We start from the raw sequence: 23,176 nt of genomic DNA on the forward strand, positions 1-23,176 counted from the left end.
TCCAAGTGTGAAGTGACATGAATTAGGCAAATGGCAGTGATGAATAGCATGGGATTGGTAGAAAGATTAAATTGACTCAATATCAGGATTGCCTCTTATTTCCTATGTTTTCTGAGGAATTTATTAAACTCTGACTTTCAATATCTTTACAAAAGTGTAAAAACAAAACCAGAAAACCTGAGGGGCCTAAGAGATAGGTAGAATACTACCTGAGGGGCCTAAGAGATAGGTAGAATACTTAATTCTCTGACCACACACTGATATCATATGTTAATTTGTTAAGTGGCAATTTATAGTCATCTGTAAAAGTTTAACAAGTCAATACTCCAAGAGCAACAAAAAGCTTTTCACTCAGATCCATGTGGGTCTGAACCCTAGGTTTGCCATTTGCTGGCTAAAAATTCGCATCAATCTCATTTCCTTTTCCTCTCATTCTCCCTCACCAGTCCCTGTACATGATATAAAATGAAGGCATTACCAGTGCCTCATTCTGCTACTGCTCTAAGAATGAAATTATACCGAGCTAATACATTTGAGCGGGAACTGCTTATGCGCTTCTCATTTGAACTTCACAATAATCCCAGGATGCTGGTTTTACAAGACCCATTTTCAAGGCAGGAAACTGGTATCAGATGACTGGCCTAAAAGAACTGGGGTTTTCAACTCAGGCCTCACTAGCTCCAAATTTCATGAACCTTCTCATGCAAAGCCTTGACCTGCTTGTGTAACAGCCCTTTCGTGATGCCTGGAAATTTCCTCTTGCCTTCCTCCTTGACCGAAACCATCTCAAACAGCCGGGAAACCTGGTCCTGAAGAACAGGCATTCACTCTCATGCCCTGCTCTTGAGAGGGTACCACTCAGAGGGCCCTGCTTCTTGCAGTCATAAAAGATGGAGATTGAGCCCAAATTTCACCCGTTTTGTCCAGCGCTGCCCAGCCCTAAGGAACTGCTAGGTCTTGTCACATCTGTCTCTGATGTCATATCTGTAACCGTTTCCCCATTTATGTCTGCCTCAGCTGTTAAATTCATGCTCACATCATTTCCACGATGGGCTATTAACCCCCTCCACTCTCAGTGTGCTCCGCTCAAAACCATCCCTGTCACTATTACCAGGGTGACTTTAGGGCTGGTGTGTCCCTGGTCGTAAAGACTGACTTATTGCACAATGACTCCAAAACCTGGACACTGAGGCCTGACATCCAGTGCTCTGGTCCTTCCCCATCAGGTTTTCCTCCTTCCCCACACTGCCCCCTGCAGGTGCCAGGTGTCACAGCCTCTTGCTCCTCGCCCCACCTGCCAACCCATGTGGATATGTCTGCCCATAACATTCAAACCCTACATGGGCTGAAAGGCATGGCTTGAATTTTTATGGCCTGTCTTTCATAATTTCCCTCAGATAGAAGAATATTAGGGTACCTTTTCTTTTTCCTCATTAAATTTAAGTTACTGATGATGTATGCAAATTTTTCTTTGATATTAAGACTACAAGTTCCCTTTTGAAGAAGTCTTGCCGTTTCTCCAGAGACCTTTCATCTCTCCCTGTGCTCAGCACCCGAACCTGCGCACAGATGGAAAACACACACACACATGCAGAGTAACAGCTGGGTGACTGGCCCATGAATGTGAACCCTTCAAGGTCCAGCGCTCCTGGCGAAGGCCTGGATTTTTGCCACTTAGGATCCCTTGAAGCCTGGTAACTGCATCCTAACATGTCTTTGGGGTGCAGGTGGGATTATGTCCTTGAGTCACTCTCATCTCTTTAGGCAGAGTCCCATCACTCAACATATCATGTGCACAGTGACAGTGATTCTTGTGGTCGGTTCAGAAATGAACAGTCACTCACCCGACATCAGGGATGCCCGGTGAGAGTCAAAGATCCTCCAGCTTTCACCGGGGGTGTAACTGCAACCCTCTGGTAACCATGAGGGGAGCTAATTCCCCAGAGTGGGGTCAACACCAGCAGCTGAGCTGAAACGTAGAGGGAGAGAAACCCCAACCTAGTTATATCATCAGTGCCCACTCAGATCCAAACGGAATCTAGCCAGCTCGCCCCCGCACGCTTGATTTACTTGAAAAAAAATAGTTTCCCCTACTTAAACCCGTCTGAGTCTAGCGTTTCTGTCACCTGCCACCAACCGAGGCTTATGTGTTAAATAGGTACCGGTGAATTTTTTGAAGAGATTCTTAAGGCAGTAAACAAAGCTGCCATTGATGGCCCGAGGAGGAACCCTTAACAAGGAGCCTTTGACATGGGAGAGGGGATTGGAATATTAATACCCGTTCTCCAGGGAGGCCAATGAATCTGGGTTCTGACCTTCGGTGAAAGCTAAACAAACAAGACTCTATCAACTCCTCACAAGCTCCCATCGAACGGCATTAAAGGCAAACACTGCATAGCAATTAGTGTGCGCATCTTTCCCCATGCAGAGCTGCTGAGCAGGGATGTATCTGGGACACCACAGGGTAAAGGCCAGGATGAGGAGTGCAAGGTTAGAGGTCAGGCTGTTCAAATACCACAGTGAAATGATGACTAAGGCCCTATGACAGTGAGGCAATGTTTCTCTTCTCCCTGGTCCTGTGGTCCTCATACTTTTCAATCTTGACTTTACTAGTGTATCTCATCCTTGGCATTCCCGTCTGTGAAATGGTACTGATAAGTAAATATGTGTGAACTTGAAGCAGATGGTCGGGCACTCTGGGCTCCCCAGTCTAAAGAATCTTGGACTTTTTCTCTTTACTACAGCCCATTGTAAGAAACACACAGAATCACTCAACTCAGGCTACATGCACACACACCCACACTTCTAACAGAAGATTCAGAAAACAGTCTTTTCTGACAATGCACAATTCAAAATGGAATATTCTATTACCAAATAAATATTCAAAACAAAATACTCTACTATGACATCTCTATTTTAAGATGGCCATGATCTACTAGAGTGATTGCATGCCCACCAGTGGGTCTTGACCTCCATACTGGAAAACACGACCTTAGACAAACATATGGTGCAAAATGCACTCCAGGTAAATGCCCACGACATCTAGGCAGAGCTTCGTTCCTGGATTTCACCAGAGCCCTCTACCCTAGTGAGTAGGCTGTGTCACAGCTGCCTTTTACGTCCTCCTGTGGTCCCAGGCTTAGACCAAGCGTCAACGGAAGCAGCCTGGTCCACACCCCCGTTTTCTCCCGGACACACCTCTTATTCTCTCACTCTGCTTCCATGCTGTTTCTTCCCACCTACTTGGCTATGGGAGAGGACTCACCTAAAAGGAAGGAACTGCAGGGGACTGAGAGTCTAAGGTTCTCACAGTTTTGTTTGTTTAAGAATCTCTCAGGGAGCCTTAAAACATTCTCAGATGCTCCAACAGAGATCATAATTCACTAGGTTTGGCAGAGCCCTGGAGTCTGAATGTTTACAAAGCACCCAGGGGGGTTTCTGATGAAAGGGAAGGGGCTTAGTAAACTTGGAGAAACACGCCCCTTAATGGAGAACACAAGATGACCCTGAGTTCTGTTTGAGGCTGGAGCTGTGGAATCATGCCATTCGTAGCCAGCAACAAAAGTGTAAAGGTCCCCTTAAAACTGAGGGGTGAGGAAGGAAAGGGAGCAGGAGCAGGTAGCCTCTGGCTTTGGCATAATCCAAGAGTAGAATGGGAAAGACCACACACAGAGCCATTCCCTGTCTGCCCATGACCTTGTTCCCCTCCAGACTCGCTGGCTCACTTTGGTGAGCCAAACAGGTGGCTGTCTTTATTAAATGACAAGGAGATTTAGGATGTGCAGAGGTGGCTGGGACGGGGTCGGTGAAAGCGATATGGCGGTCATCAATCTTGTCATTTTTACATGTGGGTGTTCCATGTGTTAAATCCTGGGGGGGTGGCAGCTCTGCTGCCCCTGGGGGAACTGTGCTTCCTTATTTGCACGAGGGGGCGAGGCCTGATGTTTCTATATTATCTCTCTGAACTCCCCCCCCCCCCCAACGACTCCCTTTTCAAGTGAGAGCCTGTAGAGCATTTGTTAGAGTCAGGTCAAGGAAACCACTGGAATAGTCAGGGCAGGAACGCAGTCACTGGGAAATGGAGAAGGGAGGACCCGGACCCCCCTCTTCATTCTCTGACAGGAACGGCCTCTTGGCTGCAGTTTACTGTGAGATGTCCTTCAGACTAGATTGCTTCCCAAGTTCCCTCCAAGGCTAAAGTGTCTAGAAGTGTGTGAGTTAACGGGGTTACACATGTAATTTAGTTCAAAGCCTTAGGAAGGGGTAGAAGAACAGCCCTGACTGGTGTGGCTCAGGGGGTTGTGCGTCATCCCACTGACCGAAGGGTCGCTGGTTCCATGCCTGGTCAGGGCACAGGCCTGGGCTGTGGGCCAGGTCGCTAGCTGGGGGTGTGCCAGAGGTGACCGATCAATATTTCTCTTGCACACTGATGTTTCTCTTCCTTTCTCCCTCCCTTTTTCTCTCTGGAGATAAATAAATGAAATCTAAAAAAAGAGGTAGAAGAACAAGAGAAATATGTTGGGAATGAAATTGGGCCAGTGAGTCCAAGGGCTCATGTTTCTGTGAATCAGCCCAGAGAATAGCAATAGTTTGAAGAGGAGGGAGGGTGACCAACAAGCTCAGCTTGGAGCCGGGGTTAACTGAGGTAAAAACCAATTCTCTAACCCCTTAGCTCCAGAGAGTCCAGCAAAGCACTACACTTCTCCACGTCAGTTTTATTGTCTGTAAAATGGGGGTAACACAATTAAGTTGAAAGTGCACCTATTCCTTCAGCCATCTGTCTGTTCGCTTATTCACTTATGGAGCAAAATCAAGTGTCTGCGATGGCTGGTTTTTGAAGTCAGTATTATCTGATCAGATGAGGGAAGGTCTGTGTGTTTGGTTCAGCAGAACACACGAGATTATTGGCTGCTGTCCCAATGCCAAGTTTTCTTTCCTCAGTAGCTTTCCTTGTAACGCTCCCTCATACATCCTGCCTGGATCTCTACACGTCCCATAGCAGCCTTAGCAGTACAAATCTATCATGCGGCATTTCTCATCTTATGCTTTTTCTCCTCCTCCTTTTTCTTCTTCCACAAACCCCACCTTTCTTTGAGAAACCATTCTGCCATCAACTGAGGGGGCCCTGGTGCGTCAACCAGTCACAGCATCCAACCGCTCACCACAGAGCTGGGAAAATGACCCGGGCTGTCCAATCAGAGTATTCCATCTTTCCTGGCCACAGAAGTTGGTCCAGGCAGGACATCTGACCCAAACAAAGCCAATAATAGTCTTCTCTAAGACTCACCGTATGAAGTATGCAAGAGGAAGGCTCTCTTTTCTTTTGGACACTGAGCTATAAAGGTTTAGGCTTAAGTACAGCACACAGAAGGATTTAGAACCCAGACACAAAAATGTGAAAGCCCTTAAAACTCTATTTGACCATCTGGATCCAATTGTGTCTGAAGCCAGATCCTAGACATCCCAGTTCTATGAGTCAATATATTCCCTCTTTCGCCTTCACTTAGTCAGAGGTCAGCTTCTCTCACTTGCAAATCAAAGAGCCCTGAATACTCCATCCTTCAAGGTCTGCCTCAGTCTATACTTCCTTGCCTCACCTCCTTTGATCTTCTGTGCCAGAGGTCACCGGCACGGTACATTTCCTTCCCTCGTAGGGAGATTTTTCTCTCTCCACCTGGTCCTCTGGTTAATGGTGTGCATGTCTGTGTAGCCTATGACCCAGTATTCAATCATCTATCTTCAAAGGAAGCTGTCTTAAATATTTATCATTAATTTGTTATAATTAATATTAATTTAATATTATTACCCAAGAGTAACTATTATATGCTAGAACCTATATGTGCTATCTTACTTAATTCTTTAAACACTGCTATGAGGCAAGATTTATTATTTCCTTCTCTGTATTAGACAGGAAGCAGATTCAAATAGACTATGTTACTTGGCCAACTTTTTTTCAGTACGCAGAGAGTGGGGTTAGAATACAAGTCTGTCTTACTCAATGAGTCGTGTTCTCAATCGTGTGTGTGTGTATTTTTGCCAATATTACAGTCATCTATATTCTGCAATGTCATCCTGTACCTCACACCCTCTTTCAGTTTGGACAGCTTGTAGAAATGTCCAACACAATTAAATCACTGTGTGAATGGATCGCGATATACAACTGATAGCCAGAGAGACTAAGTTCACACACAGGGTATCATATGGGCCATTCGTGGCAAAACACAGAGACAAATGTAGATGGCATCATGAACTTCCTAGTCTCATGACAGTGCTTGGCAAAAACCCTATAAGGCTCCAAGATTCTGAAAGATAAGGCCACTTGAGAGAAACTAGCCATGATGGATGTGCAATCCCAGCAAATGCAAGATAAAGGATAGAAACATGGTTATGTGTGATTTTTTAATAACCACAAAAAAATCTCATGTATGGGATTTCTGCAAGTGAAAATTGATAGCATCGCTAATGCTGCTCATCTCCTTCAACAACCAAACTCATCTTTCCCGGTGCTGTTATATCGGTAATAAATTGGCTCCTCAGACAGATTTGCTTGCAAGTTAGAACTGAGATTGAATAGATAATAACTTTGGGGGCAGCAATGTCTGCCATAGCAAATAATAAAGAAATTCATGACCTGCAAAGTGCAGGGTGATTGTCTTCCCAAAATATATGTCACGTGGCCTCAAAGGAGGTTCATTAGGTATCCAGGAAGCTGCAAAAAAGTATTTGGTACATATAGGCAGGTGACTGAAAAAGAATGACCTCAAATGTAGACGAGCCAGTAGTTATGAAAACATGTAGATCAATGAGGAACTTGTTGCTAAATGGGTTACAAAATCAAGACCACAGAGGGAGAGCAGATGACAACTAGTGACAGGAGAGGTTAGGGGGTGGAGGGATTGAGCAGGATGGAGGAAGGATTCCTGGACGTGGACAGCAGGGTGGTGATTGCTGGGGAGGGTGGGGGTGTAAGGGGATTAAAAGGTAATGGAAAAAAATACAATGAAGATTAAATAAAAAGAAGAGACCCAAGGGCTAGGCATTTGGTTGGGGCAGGCCCATCTTTCTCCAGAGACCTCCTATCATGTGCAGCTTTTGCAAACACCACACTGGGTGCAGATCACTTTGATGGGGCTTCAGTTACAGTAGTGGGTTCTCTATTTGGGATTATCATTTCTCTAAGAGAATAATTAGATGTCAACAGGGAACTAAGTCTACCGACACTATCACACCTAATTTAGCTGAACAAAGGAGGTGGTAGACAAGAGACAGAAAGGTGATAATGTGGAGTGCAGGAAAGTTTGCTTTGAGAGCTGAGGTCTGTCTGTATTCAGGGTTTGGGTTTAGCATCATGGGCTGAATGGACAAGACCACACCACGTAGCTGCTCTGGACTTTAGTTATTTATTTTTAACATTGGAATTATACCACCTAGTGTCTCCGAGTCTCTGCAAAATGGCGATGAAGATCTTGCAGGCTGGGCAGGATGGTAAAGTGAGAGAGGTGTGGGGCGCTCCACTACCACATCACGGAATCCACTGAGTTGTATTTTTATTACCAACCAGGCTAATGGCTTTCCCAGGGAATATTAGAGTACTAAGGCAATAGCAGATGTTATATCTATCCAAGACATATTAGATGCCTCCCCAAGGCTGGTCGTCAGTTTTTCCATTGAGTGCCCACTTTGGGACCCACCAGCAAGCCCTGTCCCCTGCCAGTTATTAGAATGTTATTGATCAGGACAGGAGATACAGGAGCAACTTCTATCCCATCTCTAATTGGCTCTTGGCATCCATATTTTTTGTTGCTTTGATTTGTTTCTCCCATGGACCTGAGATAAGCTGAATAATGGTGAGCCCAGGCCACTGTCATGGCTCCCAAGCTGGGGACTCCTGTGCTTATTGTCCATGTCAGGACGGCCATGTGCATCAACGGGTCTTATCCTCTGCCTTTGTTTTGCCGGAACCTGGACCCTTCACCCACTTCCTGTGAGCTCCTCCACCCTAGACTAGACCCTCTTCTTACACAACTTAATCAGAGCTCTCCTTTTCCCAGTTGACCTTGGAAGGCATCCAGGGTATCTGTAATGAGCTTATTGATGAGCCTTCTTCTGTGTTGTGCATCTACTACATATCCGTGACCGTTGCAGTTGGGATGGGATGATGGATGTCTCAGGGGCTCTATCCAGACTCCATTCTTGGGGAGAAGTGGGTCTGCGTCCCCACTCCTGACCCTCAATTTCATATCTCCTCTTGTAAATCCCATCGGCCGTGTTGCTCAGTCATAGAACCGCTCTGGTTTGAGTCTCCTTGATTGTGTACTGGGACATCATTTTAAAAAACGACACTAGAGCGCCTATTTCAACAAAGGAGTTAAAATTCTACTAAGAAACACAAACAAAGAAGACTCTTATGTGACTAGATGTCTATGTGCATGTAGAATTTCATACAAGAAAAAAATTTAAATTGTTATATCCAACGTCTTGTGAAAATGGAAGATTATGGACATAGAGGATCTCTTATTTGCTAACCAAAATATGTTGATATTTTCATCCATAGGAGAATTCCTATACACATCTTCTCTCAACAAACATACACAGTAAGCAACAAAATAGATGTAACACCCTCATTATTTGGAAGAGTTATTAAAAGGTTATTTTAAAAGTACTTTAATATTAAAATGACAGAAGCACCTTATGGGTCTTTGTGCCAAATGGCACAAAAAAGCACCCTGCCATTGGCCTTACTTTGATGAAAAATTTAAAATGTTCAAGCTTTAGGTTTTATTATTTATCCGTGTCCACACTGTTGAAATTAAAAAAATACCATCTCAGCAGACACAGAATTGAGAGTAACTTAATATTCTCTTCGGGTCCCTTATTTGAGCACGCTGAGCTGAGACCTCATCACCAGGAGACCTCACTCTGGGCACATACCGGCAGTGTGGGTGGGGGGCAGGACGGCGCAACGCGCTGGAACCAAACGCCAGGCGGGCTTAGGGTTTGCTTCCTTAAATTGCTTTGAAAATATTTTTGGTGCATTTAATTACAACCATGAAAGAAATAAATTTGTAAGTCATCCCTTTAAACCTTTCCTTACCATTCTAACCCTTTCCCAAGAAGTAACTTCTATTTTCAATCTGATATGTCTTTTCAATCTACTTATATGCATTTTATAAGTAAAAACATATATTTATAAAGTTTTATGTGTGTACTGAAACTTTTGTTTAACAAGCTCAGACATACACACGTACATACACACATCATGTGTGTGAGCTAGGTATTATAGTATTTATATGCATATGAAATAAGATACATACTGAATTGTACTTATGTGCAAATATACACAAAATTAAATGTGTGTATATTATATATTAATACATTATAACATGCATATATTAACACATATACATATAATTCCTATGGTATATGATACACTACAGCAGTAAAAGAAAATATGATAGCTACTATATAGAAAATTCCACAATTCTCTTTACAGCTATATTGTTGACAACAGAAAGTAAATACCAGAATTTGTATGACCAGTCCACTAATGATGGCCAGGTAAGTTGCTTCCAAACAATGTTACAAATAGTTCTGCAATCAGCACATCAGTAGATAATTTACCAGGTTATTTTGCTTATAAGAAACTGAAATCCAGTCAAATGATTAATATGCATGCTGAGGAACCCAGTAATTGCTAAACAGTTAGAATATGTAGGGACTCTTCTACAGGACCATTAATTAGGGAGAAACCTGCTCACAAGACCTGGAAGGGAGCAGGTGCAGACATTTCCCTTTGGCTCCTCCTTCCGCCCAGGCTTTCCTCTCTCCACCCAATCAGTGCCTTCCTTGCTGTCAGGCTCCCCTTTCCAGCCCGCTGCTCTCTGGCCTCACTGTCCACAGCCTGGTCTTTCTCAGTTGGCTCTCGCCAACAACTACTTTCTGTGTTTCTTAGGCTGGATTTTCCCTGGCAGTGGTTGGGTGTCCTGTTGTGTGCGCGTGTGTGTTCCCCCTGAATTTGGCCAGGCCACGTGCCTCTGGCCCAGGCTATCTTTCGGTCAGCTGTTCACCATAAAGGAGAGGAAGGACAGACTAAGGAACATGGCTTCCATAAGGTGGTTCTAACTTAGCAGGCAGTGAGAAGGGGCATTTCCCTGGTGAAAGCAGAAATTCGCCTCTTCAACTACTTCATCCCCAGGGCCTGGGGCAGTGCCTGGCTCTTCGTGGCTCCCCAGGACACTGTCTGTTCACTCGGTCTCCAGAGGCTTGGAGGGTAGAGTAAACCATCTCAACATGGGCTTCTCTGGTGTGAGGATTATTCTGAGAAACTGTAGATTTAAGAGTAGTTCTAAAAACAGAGTAGGAGTTACCCTTCTGTAGGAGAAATTGACATCAGCATGGCGGTGGGGGGGGGGAGCTGCACCAGGAAGAGAGCTATTACCAAAGATAACCTGTTCACCAGAGAGACTCATCTGTTTGGCCGTGCAATCTTTGTTCACCAAACCTTTCCTCTTCTCACATCTCCACGGATTGCCTTGCCCCTTGGAGGGTCCAGACCCTCAGCTCTTTCCTTAACTCAGAAAGGTGTACAGACTTCCGTCACCCGGCTGACTTTTGCGTCTCCTATCTTTGTGGGGCTCCTCTATGTACATATACATGTAATTAAAATGGTTTATTTTCTCCCATTAGCCTGTCTTTTATTATGGGGGATGGGGAAGGAGGGTGGTCCCAGCTAAGAACGCAGAAGGGAAGAAGATGTTTTCTCTCCCCCTACAGGTTCGCAGCACCCTACTCCCCCGTATACACGGTATGGAAGTCACCACTGGTGCCAGCCCACAATTCAGAGACCCGATTCAGTTGTTTGCATGCGCTTCGTACTTTCCATTATAATGTGTAATATGAATCCAATAACACACATTCCACAAGGTGAAGATTAAACGGAATAATGTCTAACGTATTCTTTGTAAACCATAAGGCACTATTTCACCAACATGTGAAGCTAGCTTGAAGAAAAACAAAGTAAATCAATAGCCGGGCGCATCTGCACTGTCTTCAGCCCTATGGTTACAGCAGGTTCCACCAACCATGCCGTTTGACCGTTGTTCTTCTCAGCTGGGCAGGGAGTTCCAGGAGGTGGGTTGAAGAAGCTCAATTTCTGTTTGGCGGCCATCCTGGTTCAGAAGATCCTATCTGGTCATCAATTAAGCATACGCGGCTTTATCCCAGTGATGGCAAATGCCAAGAAGGACACAGTGAGGGTGGCGTAAATGTTCTCTGTCTCAAGTGTGCCACAGCACAGCCCCTTCTCTGCTTGTCCAAGTCTGACCCTTCCTCTGAGACTTAGATTTCAGCTGACCTCATGGGGTACCCGGCCTAATGTCTATTAGGAGGTGAGTGAGGTTAAGAAAAACTTCTTCTTTGTGTCTGACAGCCTTGGAAGGCTGAGGTTCCCTAGAAAAATCTCAGCACCACCTCTATGAAACCTACTGATATTACCTTTATGTCATAGTTTAAGGGGCTTTTGTGTGTTTATTAAGCAATTTAACTTTTGCCAAAAGTTTTACTGTGTGCATTAGATATGCTCAGGAACATCAGGAAATGTGGACAAAGCCATAAATAAATAGCCTCGGAAATTCATTTAATTTTACCCACAGTCCTGATTGCATGATGTCCTCGTAGAAGGATGAAGGATTCGTATTTCCATTTGGTAGCTGTGAAGTTAAGCTTTGGAAAGGCTAAACAACTTACCCAAGGTCACAGAACGAACACTAACTGGTTACCTGTACTCAGGGCCAGGTGTCTCGTCCTGCCCCCATTGCCTCTGCGTAGGTTGGGACCCGTGCCTTGATTAATGATCCCTGCACTAGGTAAGCGGAAATAGTGCAGGCATCAGCTGCTCAGTAGCACCTGAGCTTTTAGAAGCCCTTTCTGTTCACTAAGCAGTGCCATTTATAACCTTCCATTAGAGGGGACCAGGACAGAACTGTTTAAATGGCGTTCCGAAAGCGATACAGGGGCATTCATCTGGCTGAGCCTCCTTTGTAGGCAAAATTAAGAAGTCCATGTCTTAAAAGTGAAGAGCTGAAAATAACCTAAATGTTCACCAATAGGGGATCGAGTATACAAGTCGGGTTGTATCCATGCCATGAAATATCATGTAATCAATGAAAGTGACAAGGTAGACTTCTATCACCTGGCTGAGAAAATTATAGGTGATATTAATTATATGCAAAAGTAGGTCCCCACATACCTTACACAGTATAATCCCATAAGCATAATACAAATGCACATTGAATATTAAATGTTAAGTATGGCTATGCATGGTTGGGTGATAAAGTTATACGTGATTTCTTTGTTTATGAAAATGAACTATTTATATAAAAAAACAAAAATCTTCTGCCTATCCTAAGAACAAAGGAAGATCTAGCAGAGCTTGAACTTAGCGTGTGTACACGTTCTCTTAGGTCTATTAGTTGCATAAAGGATAATTAAGTTTCATAACACCTGTTCACAGAGGAGGCTTGCATGCTTGCTTGTCATGGGTATCACATACTTTTATAATCAACGTTAATTAATACATTTTGTACTTGCCGATCTGCAGACCAAGCATATGGAAGGCTTATCTGATTATCCCCATGCTCCCACCCAGTCTGGTTTAGATGCCTCTGTTCTTATTTCCAACCAGATCTCTATCGCAGTATCACTTTATGCCTCTCCCAACATGGCCTGCTCTAGGAATTGCCATGTATGATTTCCTCTGTCTCCTGACCCCTAGCTTAAGGATTCATCATGCAGGAAGAGCTCAATAAATGCTGTGAAATATAAATTGCTGTAACCTCGTTGGTTCCTGGGACAGAGATGAACAAGGACCCTCTAAAAGCACTGCTGGAAATTAGCCTGGGTGTTTCAGGTCGATGAACGAAGGCGTTCGGTGAAGCTCTGAGACAAGAAGAGGGTGGAGGTGTTGCCTCGAGGGTTTCAGATCGGAGAATCGTGAGGTACGGTCACCCCAGAGAGCTCGCACACCAGAGCAGGATGGATGCCTTAGATCCCGTCATCCTACTTAGCTCTTCATTTCCTCATCCTACAACTGTTGAGCACTGTGAGGCAGAACCCAGAAGCTGGGTCAAAAGCGGGAAGGCATCTCTTGCTTTCATGCAACGGAACAAAAGCTTTTCTACCCAAAGTAGGTCAGGTTTTAACTAATTAATTAATTAAAAACGGGTTAGATTTTTGTCCTTCTCAAGAACTTCATTTAAATGGAATTAGAGGCTATATATAGTCTTTTGTGTCCAACTTCTTCTACTGAGTAGAATACTGGGTTGGCCAAAAAGTTCATTTGGTTTTCTCCTGTACGACGGCTCTAGTAGTGCTTAGTTGTCTTTCACTTCATTCAAAATAATTTTGTTAGACTGTATTGTGACAACTGTCATATCAGCGTGTACTTAAAAATCCGTCAGAAATTGGCCCTGGCTGGAGTAGCTCAGTGGATTGAGCAGTGACCGGAGGGTCACTGGGTCCCAGTCTGGGCACATTCCTGGGTTGTGGGCCAGGTTCCCTGGAGTGGGCAGTGCGAGAGGCAACCAAACATTGATGTTTCTCTCTCTTTCTCCCTCCCTTCCCCTCAGTATAAAAATAGATAAATTATTAAAAAACCCATCAAAATTGGTGAATTTTGGGGTAGCCATTTTAATATTGGAGAGAGAAGAAAATATGCAATGTTTTTGGCATATTATATTTTATTATTTCAAGAAAAGTAAAAATGCAACTGAAATGCAAAAAAAAAAAAAACAAAAAACCAACCCCAAGCAAAACGATTTGTGCTGTATATGGGGAAGGAAGGTGCTGTGACTGATTGAACAAGTCAAAACTGGTTTGTGAAGTTTTGTGCTGGAAATTTCTCGCTGGACAACACTCCACAGTCAGGTCGATCAGTTGAAGTTGATTGTGATAAAATCAAAACATTAATTGAGAACAGTCATTGTTATAACATGGGAGATAGCCTTCATACTCAAAACATCCCAATTAATAAGGTTATTGAGGAAAATGAAAAAAAAATGTGTCTTTTATTTCACACATTAAAAAAACAAACAAACAAAACCCAAACAGACTTTTTGGCCAACCCGATACATTTGACATTTACCCACATTATTCTGTGATGTAATAGTTGCTTTTTAAGGCAATGAGCATACCATTTTTAATATCCCATGGCTTTATTTTATTGACTTATCTGTTGATGGACAACTGGGATGTTTCCAGTTTGGAGTATTATCGATAGAGCTGCTATAAACTTACTTGAACAACTCTCTGTCCAACTCTGTCTTTATTTCCCCTACATAAACACCTAGCATTAGAACTACTGTATACAGGTTGCTTCTAAAAGTAGGTGGGGCACTCACACAGCTCAATAGAGAAAAATAAATGACCCAGTTGAAAAATGGGCAGAGAACTGAGACTGATATTTCCCAAGGAAACATATAAATGGCCAGCAGTACCTGAAAAGGTGCTCACCATCACTAATCATTAGGGAAATAAAAATTGAAACCATCATGTGGTATCACCTCAAGCCTGTGAGGATGGTTATTATCAAAAAGATGAAAGATTAATGTTGGTGAGGATGCAGAGAAAAGGAACGCTTTCACACGGTTGGTGGGAATGTAAACTGATACAGCAACCAAGAAAAACAGTACAGAGGTTACTCGAGAAATTAAAATAGAGAACTACCATATGGTCCAGTAATCCCACTTCTGGGTATATATCCAATGGAAATGAAATCATTATCTCAAAGATATATGCACTCCTATGATCACAGCAGCGTGACTCACAACAGTCAGGGTGTAGAAAAGACCTACGTTTTTAATGGTGGATGAATGGGTAAAGAAAATTGATACACACACACACACACACACACACACAAATGCCACAACTAAATATTATTTGGCTTTAAAAAAGAAGAAATTCTGGCTATTTGTGACAATAGGGATAAACCTGGAAGGCATTATTGAAAGTGAAATAAACCAGAGAAAAGACACATACCATATCATATTACTTATATATAGAATTAAAAAAAAAGAAAAGTCCAATTGGTAGAAAGACTAGACATGGTTGGGGTAAATAGGAAGAGGTTGGTAAAGGGCACAAACTTTTCAGGTATAAGATGGATAAGGTCTGAGGATTTAATGTGTAACATAATGACTATACTGTATCGTATGACTGAAATTTGCTGATAGAGTAGAAGCGTTCTCAAAAATAACAGAAACAGGTAAACATGTAAAGCAATGGATGTGCTAATTAACTTGATGGGGCAAATTCTTTCTCAATGTATCCATCTACCATATCATCACAGCCTACACTTTACATATCTGGCAAACATATCTGTCAATTATACCTCAATAAAACTGAAAACAGTAGTGGCTGGGTATGAAAATGGACTGGGATGGGACTTGAGTTAAGTTTTGGGGGTGATGTAATATTCTGTATTTTAACAGGGGTTGGACTACACAGGTGTACACATTTGTCAAAACTCATGGAATGGATACACTTAAGGTCTGTATACTCCAACATATGTAACTTTTATAAAAATATAAAGAATCATACACTAATATTGAACTTTAGTTAAGGACACTATGCTGAAGTGTTTGGGAAGAATTACACTGATGTCTGAGACAATTTGAAGTACATCAAAAATGAGATTGACAGATAAGTGAACAGACAGATAAGTGCTAAAACAACTGTAGCAAAACAGTTATAGAATCTAAGTGATGGGTACATATGTATTCACTGTAAAATTTATTCAACTTTTCGGTATGATTGACATTTTTTATAGTAAAACGTTGGGAATTGAAAATATTTCTCTCTCCAGCACAAATCCTCCAGGGGCCTCCTGGCACACTGAGAATAAAATCCAAAGTAATTATTTTTGACTCGGAGGCCCTGCACAATAGAGAGTCTGATCCCCTCTCTGACTTCCTGGCTTCCAGTCCGACCCCTCTGGCTTTTCCCCAGGGACAGGGGGTTCCTCGCTGTGCCAAGTTCTCTCCGAGCCCATGGTGGTCTCAGAGCTGCCACGGGCACTGTTGTCTCTGCGCAGGATGCTCTCATCCCACGTGTTGTTTGCGTGGCCACCGACCTCTCTTTATCACCCTTGGATCCCTGGCTGTGCAGTGGCTCCTCCCCCGAGAGGCCTCCCCCGCCCCCTTGTCAATCTCTCACGCCTTCGCTTTGATGCTTTTTTCATAGCACTTAGCACCACGTGATGTGATTTTAAATACATTTACGTTAAACTTGCTTCTCTCCCCGACCACTGTACAAAGTCTTGGAGGGAGGGCGAGGACTCCACTGTGTTTGTTGCTCTATCACCGGCTCCGGCTCCCAGAGCGCTGCGTTCGGCACGCGAGCCACCCAGTACATAGTTGTTGGCTAAATCAACAAATGGGATTTTCCACAATGCTATTAAAAATTAAAGAACGACAGTGACCAGAGGGTACAGGGGAGGGAATTTCAGGGGAAATAAGGGAGGTATTTAGAGGAACCTATATAAAGGATACATGGACAACAACTGAGAAGGGTGGAAATGGGAGGGAGGGGGGAGGATGGGGGGTGGGATGGGATGGGAGTAATAGACAGAAAACTGTACTTGAAAAATAATTAAATAAAAAATTTGGAAAAAAATAAAATAAAATAAAATTAAAGAACCTTTAGACCTGTTTTCAGATTTTCGGAAAAACCGTGAAGATATAGGTAGTTTGTATATATTCCCCAACCAGTCCCCGCTTTTACTAAAATCTTATGTGATGGTATATATGCTAAAACGGAATGAACCGCCATTGACACCGTATTAGCTAACACCCACACTTAGATTTCCTTAGTTTTCATCTCCTGTCCGTTTTCTGCTTCAGGATCCCATCCACCATGCTGCATAACCATAGACTCTTCTTGGCTGTGACAACTTGTCAGACTTTTCTTGTTTTTCACGACCTTGACAATTTTGAGGAATACTGGTTAGGCAGTTTGCAGAATGGCCTTGGTTGGGAGTTGCCCATAATGCAATTTAATAGGACAATGAATTAGCTTGGAAAACTCTGCTCCACCAGGAACCCTGACTTGTACCCAATGATCCCAAATGTTTGTATTACTTTTAGAGCATGTATACAGTTTACAGATCTTGTCATGTCTGGTAAACCCTATGACAAGGAAGGTCTCTCCATGTCCCTCTGACAAATGAGACAACTGAACTTCCGTATGATATCTGGGCAGGAATGCAGAGAGGGCACAGGTACAGCTCACGCAGTCTGACCACACGTCCAGCTCTCTCTCTACTGCCCACATCTGCCTATTGACCTCATCACAACTGGCCTTTACTACCCAAACCTGACACTATGCAAAGGCATGCAGTATTAGCATCCTTTTCTCTGTTGCTTTTGTGCCCCCACCAAAATACTGGCACTAAGCCTAACGATCCTGCTTAGCCAGAAAAATGAGTGTGCTGAGATAATATTTAAGAGAATATACCTCAACAAAATCTCGTGTTCTGGGCTTGCCAGCAGGTAAACGTTTATTTGAGACACTCTCGTTTGGAAAGAACCAGTGGCTGTGAGGCTGCGGCACCTGTACCTGCACTGCACCCTTGCTGTGTGTGGGCTTGACACTGAACACCAAGCACTTCCTCCATCACTGTTCACCTGAAGCACCGGGTGATGGGAGGCCCAGCAGCTCCACCTCTCCGTCCCTCACTCCCCGCTCCGGCACACTCTTTCTGACCCCGTACCACTGTCTGAGTCTCAAAAATCCTGCTTCACTTACAAATATAGACTCTAAATTGATTTGTTTTGTTCCATTATAAAATGCTTCATTCTGCAATTTAAGGGTATTATTATGCTGAGTCCAGAAGAAAGATATGTCAACTTGACTAAATGTTATTTTACTCTTTGGAAAGCCTTCCTTTATTTGGCCATATGGCATCTCCTAGCCTTGGGCTTTGGCTATCACACCATTTATAAGACATTATCATTGCCCATATTCTTTAATTGTCTGACTTAAGGGTGAGGCTGCGTCCATCTTGCTCATCATTGTATCCACAGGGCAGAGTCCTTCGATTGTGCATGGCCAATTAATACATTTAAATCAAATGGATTTATATAAACTCTAGGCATCATTTATAACTGTTATTCTTTGTATACAGCTGAAACATTTCATCATTTCAAACTATTTGAAACAACTTTTAAAAACTCGCTTGGCACACAGGATTAGAAATCACCCATACTGGTGACAAAGAAGCACTTTTGAGGGAATGGATCACTGTTACACTATGAAGAGTAAGGAGTTTGAAGCCTAGACGAAGACAAAGCAACATTCGGGGCCACCTTAGTGGGTCAACAACTTCTCATAAGCCTAACAGATGAATCTGGGGGCGCCTTTCAAATGCTCGCCTTCCATTAGAGAAGAAACAGGATCATGTGCTCTGACTCAGTAACGGGTACCTTTGTCAGCAGCCTCCCCTGCTTCTGAGTAGGAAATAAAGCCAATTTTATGGGACCATAACATGTATGCTCACGGCGAGGCTGGTTGAAGGCCGCAAATCAGGGACTCCGAATCTTTAGATCTTCTTCTTCCTGGGAGAATATCTTCCCTGGATTTGCTTCTAAGGCAGGACCCAGAGGAGCCGCACGGAATCGGCCGAACGGGGGTACTTGCGAAGGTCAAAATGGACAGAAATCGGGGCGGGGCTTGCCTTTCACTGACAGAGGTTGACCTTGTCCTTCATGTGTCCTTTTGGTTATAAGTCCTGTTTCCTTTTCTTGTAAATGACAAACATCATCTCTTGGTTGTTGCATAGTGACAAAAGCACTGAAGATACGACTGAGCTCTTCAGCGTGTGCAGACAAACTCAGAGAAGACCCATTTACAGAGCTGTTTTCCACATCTAATGCACTGGTCGTGCTTTTTCGGAGTTAGGACTTTTTTCTTCTCTGTAGCTACAACTTCCATGGAAACTCACTCGTGTGTAAACTCTCCTGAGTTCAATTTGACTATAACATTCTATCTTGATCTCTATTTTCCTATAGCATCTATACACTGTCTTGTGCAATATCTATCAAATTTCATTTCTACTTTCTTCCTATTTTATACGGCTTGTTGTTTTCTCTGTTTAACTCTTTCTTCCATCTGGATCATAAGCACATTAGAATTTTACTATTCTTGTATGCAATAAATTATACATTAATAGGATAGTTATAGCTTGGGAGAAGAAGTTATTTGTGATTTGCACTTAGAGAGATTTTAATCAAGTTTACCATTCTGAAAAAGTCTGTTTTGCATATAAATAAGGACCCCTAAAAATCGATCTGTTTTTCTCAATTATAAAATGCTTTATTTAGAAGCCTATGGGTAATTTATTATACTGAATAGGGTGGAAAGGAAGATGTATTGCATTATGCTTAATCTTATCAAATGGCTGCTATATTTAATGACAATGTCTGTTTATCATAATTATTATAAGTTGTCTAGGTTAATCAGAAGACCTATGCAGGATTTTCAAATGCTAAATTTATTATTTATGTACTGCCGCAGACACCAGCTGTTCCCGATGGACGTGCAGTCATATCCTGTGTGCTTGATTTTTGCTGAGGCTGCCTGAGAACTTCGTGTCTGTTACACAAAAGCTACAAAATCAGATCCCTTGAAACGTCTACAGTTAAGTATGTGGAAGATAAAACATACAGAAGAGGAAGTAAATAGCTTGTCTATTTTCAGGTATTTGATAAATGTGTGACAAATGTATTTCTTCCATCATTGAAGATGTCATTTCTAGACAAAGCAGATTCAACGGGCACCAAGCAAAATCCTTGCTTTCTCACAGTTTTGTAAGTGAGGGAGTGGGGTATGTGAGGAGGGAGGGTATTACATTAGATATCTCATCCCACCTCTGAAAGGGTCCTGTGACATGTGTAATTTAAACGGAGGCATGGAGAACTCAAGGTCGAACCAGTGGAGGAGCTGTGCTTTAAACTCATCGCTGATTCCAAAGCTGAACCTTTCCCGCAGTGGCTTACGCCATGGTCTGACTATTTGCATCTCCCCAGATTGGTGTCAGGGATCCCAATGCCCAAGATGACCCGTGTTAGAAGGTAGGGTGTTGGGGATGTGATTAGAACATGAGTGTGGAGACCTTGTGAATGAGAAAGTGTTTTTATAAAAGAGACTGTGGAGAGCACCCTTGTCCCTTCCGCCATAGAAACATAGGGTAAGAAGTCAGAAGTCCTTTACCCGACCATGTTGGCACCTTGCTCCGGATTTCCAGCCTCCAGAAGCGTGGGACAGACATGTCTACTGCATGCCTGGCATGCTGTTGTAGCAGCCTGAACGGGCTAAGACAGACCACTGGTCACTACTGCAGAGGTGACGGGGCAGGTGAGCGGAGGTTTTAGGACATGGAATCTGGAACCTGTGGTTTGGTTCTCGGCTTCCCAGCCACGCGATGCTGGACAAGCCAAAGGGCTTTCAAATGCGAATGGATGACGACCCTTCTGTGTGTACCTAATCGGTTTGCGGTTGTGAGGGTGAAAGTTAACAGAATTAACACAACCTCAGAATCAAACCCACGTGTCCCCTAAACTCACTGCTTCTGGAAAACAGTCAATAACGGCATCATCCATAAAAAACGAGAAAAACACAGGCCATTTTTTTTTTTGCAATGTCACGGTGGCAATGACAAGACAACAGGGACCCACCCTGGTTTTTCCTGTACCTGTGCTTTGACGGACATCGATTTAGAGAGGAAAAATTTGTTCACTCTTGGATACTTAAAACTCCCGTCAGAGACAATCTTCTGAGCTGGCAAGCTCCTCGCTCCCTGGAAACAGCACTGGCCTGTGATGAGCGTTTGGCAGCTGACGTTTTGAAAAACGGAGGGATATTAAACCATGCAGCAAATTTCCGTAAGAACTTTACCTGCCATTTCCCCCAGATGTAGATGCACTTTAAAATAGAAAGGAAAAAAAATCAGAGTAGCTTCACTTTTCTTGAACTGTTCTATTTGCCAAAAGGGCTTGGTTATTTGCCATAAAAATACGACTGGTTTGAAAATGGAAGGAAAATTCCATGGTGTGCTGCTTAGGACCTTGGCATCGGGATGATTGCTCAGGGAGGTGACCCGGCCTGGAATACAAAAAAGCAACATCTTACTCCGTCTGTATCTGCTCTGTAGGACTTGTCCAGGGAACCCCTATGAGACTGAGAAGAGAAAGCTAAATGAGCCTAAGGCCCCAGCAGAGACTCCGGGAGCCTGTTACTCTCCTCCTGGTCCCTTGCCCAACACTTTCAATCAGAAATCTCATTCTATAAACCCTACTTTGTTGACATTCCTCTTAGAGTCCATTTTTCTCCATTTCTACTGACACCACCCCAGTCAGCGTTTGCCACCTCTCCGGGACTCTTGCAAAACCCTGCTAACTGCCCTCCCTGCGTTCAGTTTTTCTACTTTAATCCACCCTTGAACCTGGATGCCAGACCATGAACAAATGAGCTCATGAGCAAATGAGCTCATTGTATTTGACTATGAGCAAATACAATGCTGGAATACACCAGTTCTCACACACTGCTAAATACTAGAATCGCCGGGAACGCTTTATAAAATACTGATGACCAGGGCTAGTCTCTCGAAGTTCCAATTCCATTCACTTAAAGGAGGGCCTAGGTGTTGTTGGAGTTGTTACAGCTCACCAGTCGCCCTTGACATTAGGGCTAAGCCCCACTGATGTAACTCCCTGCAAATGATCCTTCAGGATCTGCCCATCACCTTGGCCCGGGCCACAAGAACCTCCAAGACATGGCTCCTGCCTAGTGTTCTCTCATCTTCTTTTTCCTCATAGGTAAGCATCAGTCTTTGCTGCTTGGCCACACGTGTATCTTTATTCTGTGCATTTATTTCTGCAGCTACCGCTTCTGGCACCATTCCTTTCATCTGACATATTAACTTAGAAGGCTCTCGGTACTCAAGTATTTGAAAGTTTCTCTGACCTGCCCCCACCCCTGATGTTACCCTTCACTATCGCCCACTCATTTACTAATACCTCAATGTACTGGTATATAAACACGTGTGTATACTGCCTCATGTGTATTTCCATATAGGAAATAAGGAAATACTCATATAGATGTATTCATATAGGTGTATTTATCTAGGTGTATTTATATAGGTGATATAGCCTTTAAAAACACGTCTCATTTATTTTTCTGTTGGTCTCCTTGGTGTCCAGCAAAGTGCACAATCGGCATTTACAACATTTTGATAAATGAGTCATTAATGAATGATTAATGATAATAGATATTCATAATTGGGTGATTTGGGATAAGTTAATGAACGTCCACTGAGACGAAAGAAACTCTCAATGCACATTTGAAAAGACGTGGTATTTTGAATGCCCCAGAGCACTGCTTGTCTCTTAGGAAGTTGTAGGATTGTGTCCTGGGACCCATTTCAAGAGAAATGCGCCCAGTGTTAGCAACACCAGCCACGCCAGGGCAGTTTAAGGCGTGCTGGATCAGGAAGACTGGGCTCAGTACTGCCTCACCGTCGCAGTGAAATGGTATTTTTGGCATTCACGAGCCAGTTTCTTTTTCCCTGACCTTGCTCCTTGCTCCTCTGAAGCAGCTCTCCATCACTGTCTTCCTCTCAGAATCACTGCAGGAACTTGACTTCAGAAGCCTTTTGCCATCCCATTCTGTAAAAGAGTGTGGTTCTTTCTTCAGGGTACGACTCTCCAAATGTGGCTCCTGCACCGGCAGCACCAGCATCACTAGCCTCAACAGGGGACGTACTAGAAATGCAAATTCTCAGGCCTGAACTCAGACCCACTGAATCGGAAACGCTGACAGCGGGGCCCGGCAATCTGGGTTTTCACAAGCCCTCTGGGTTATTCTGATGCGTGCTCAAATTGAAGAGCCACTGGCCTAGAGCCTTCGGTCAAGGATCTGGTCCTCTGAATTCCAGGTGAAGTAGAGGTGTGTCTACATGAGGAAAATCTGACGAGTCTTAAAAGTACAGGCTCTATATTCACTCATCCAGTGGGTTTGGAATGAGGCTTTGCAATCTGGACGTTAAAATAGGTTCCCCTGGTTGATCTAGCCTGCACTCAAGTACGGCAACAAGGGGGCCAGATGGTTTCTGAGTTTTGGGTTAGTT

This window comes from Sturnira hondurensis, unplaced genomic scaffold, assembly GCF_014824575.4.
Source record: "Sturnira hondurensis isolate 20B ecotype Veracruz unplaced genomic scaffold, ASM1482457v3 Scaffold0003090, whole genome shotgun sequence".
NCBI classification, from domain to species: Eukaryota; Metazoa; Chordata; class Mammalia; order Chiroptera; family Phyllostomidae; genus Sturnira; species Sturnira hondurensis.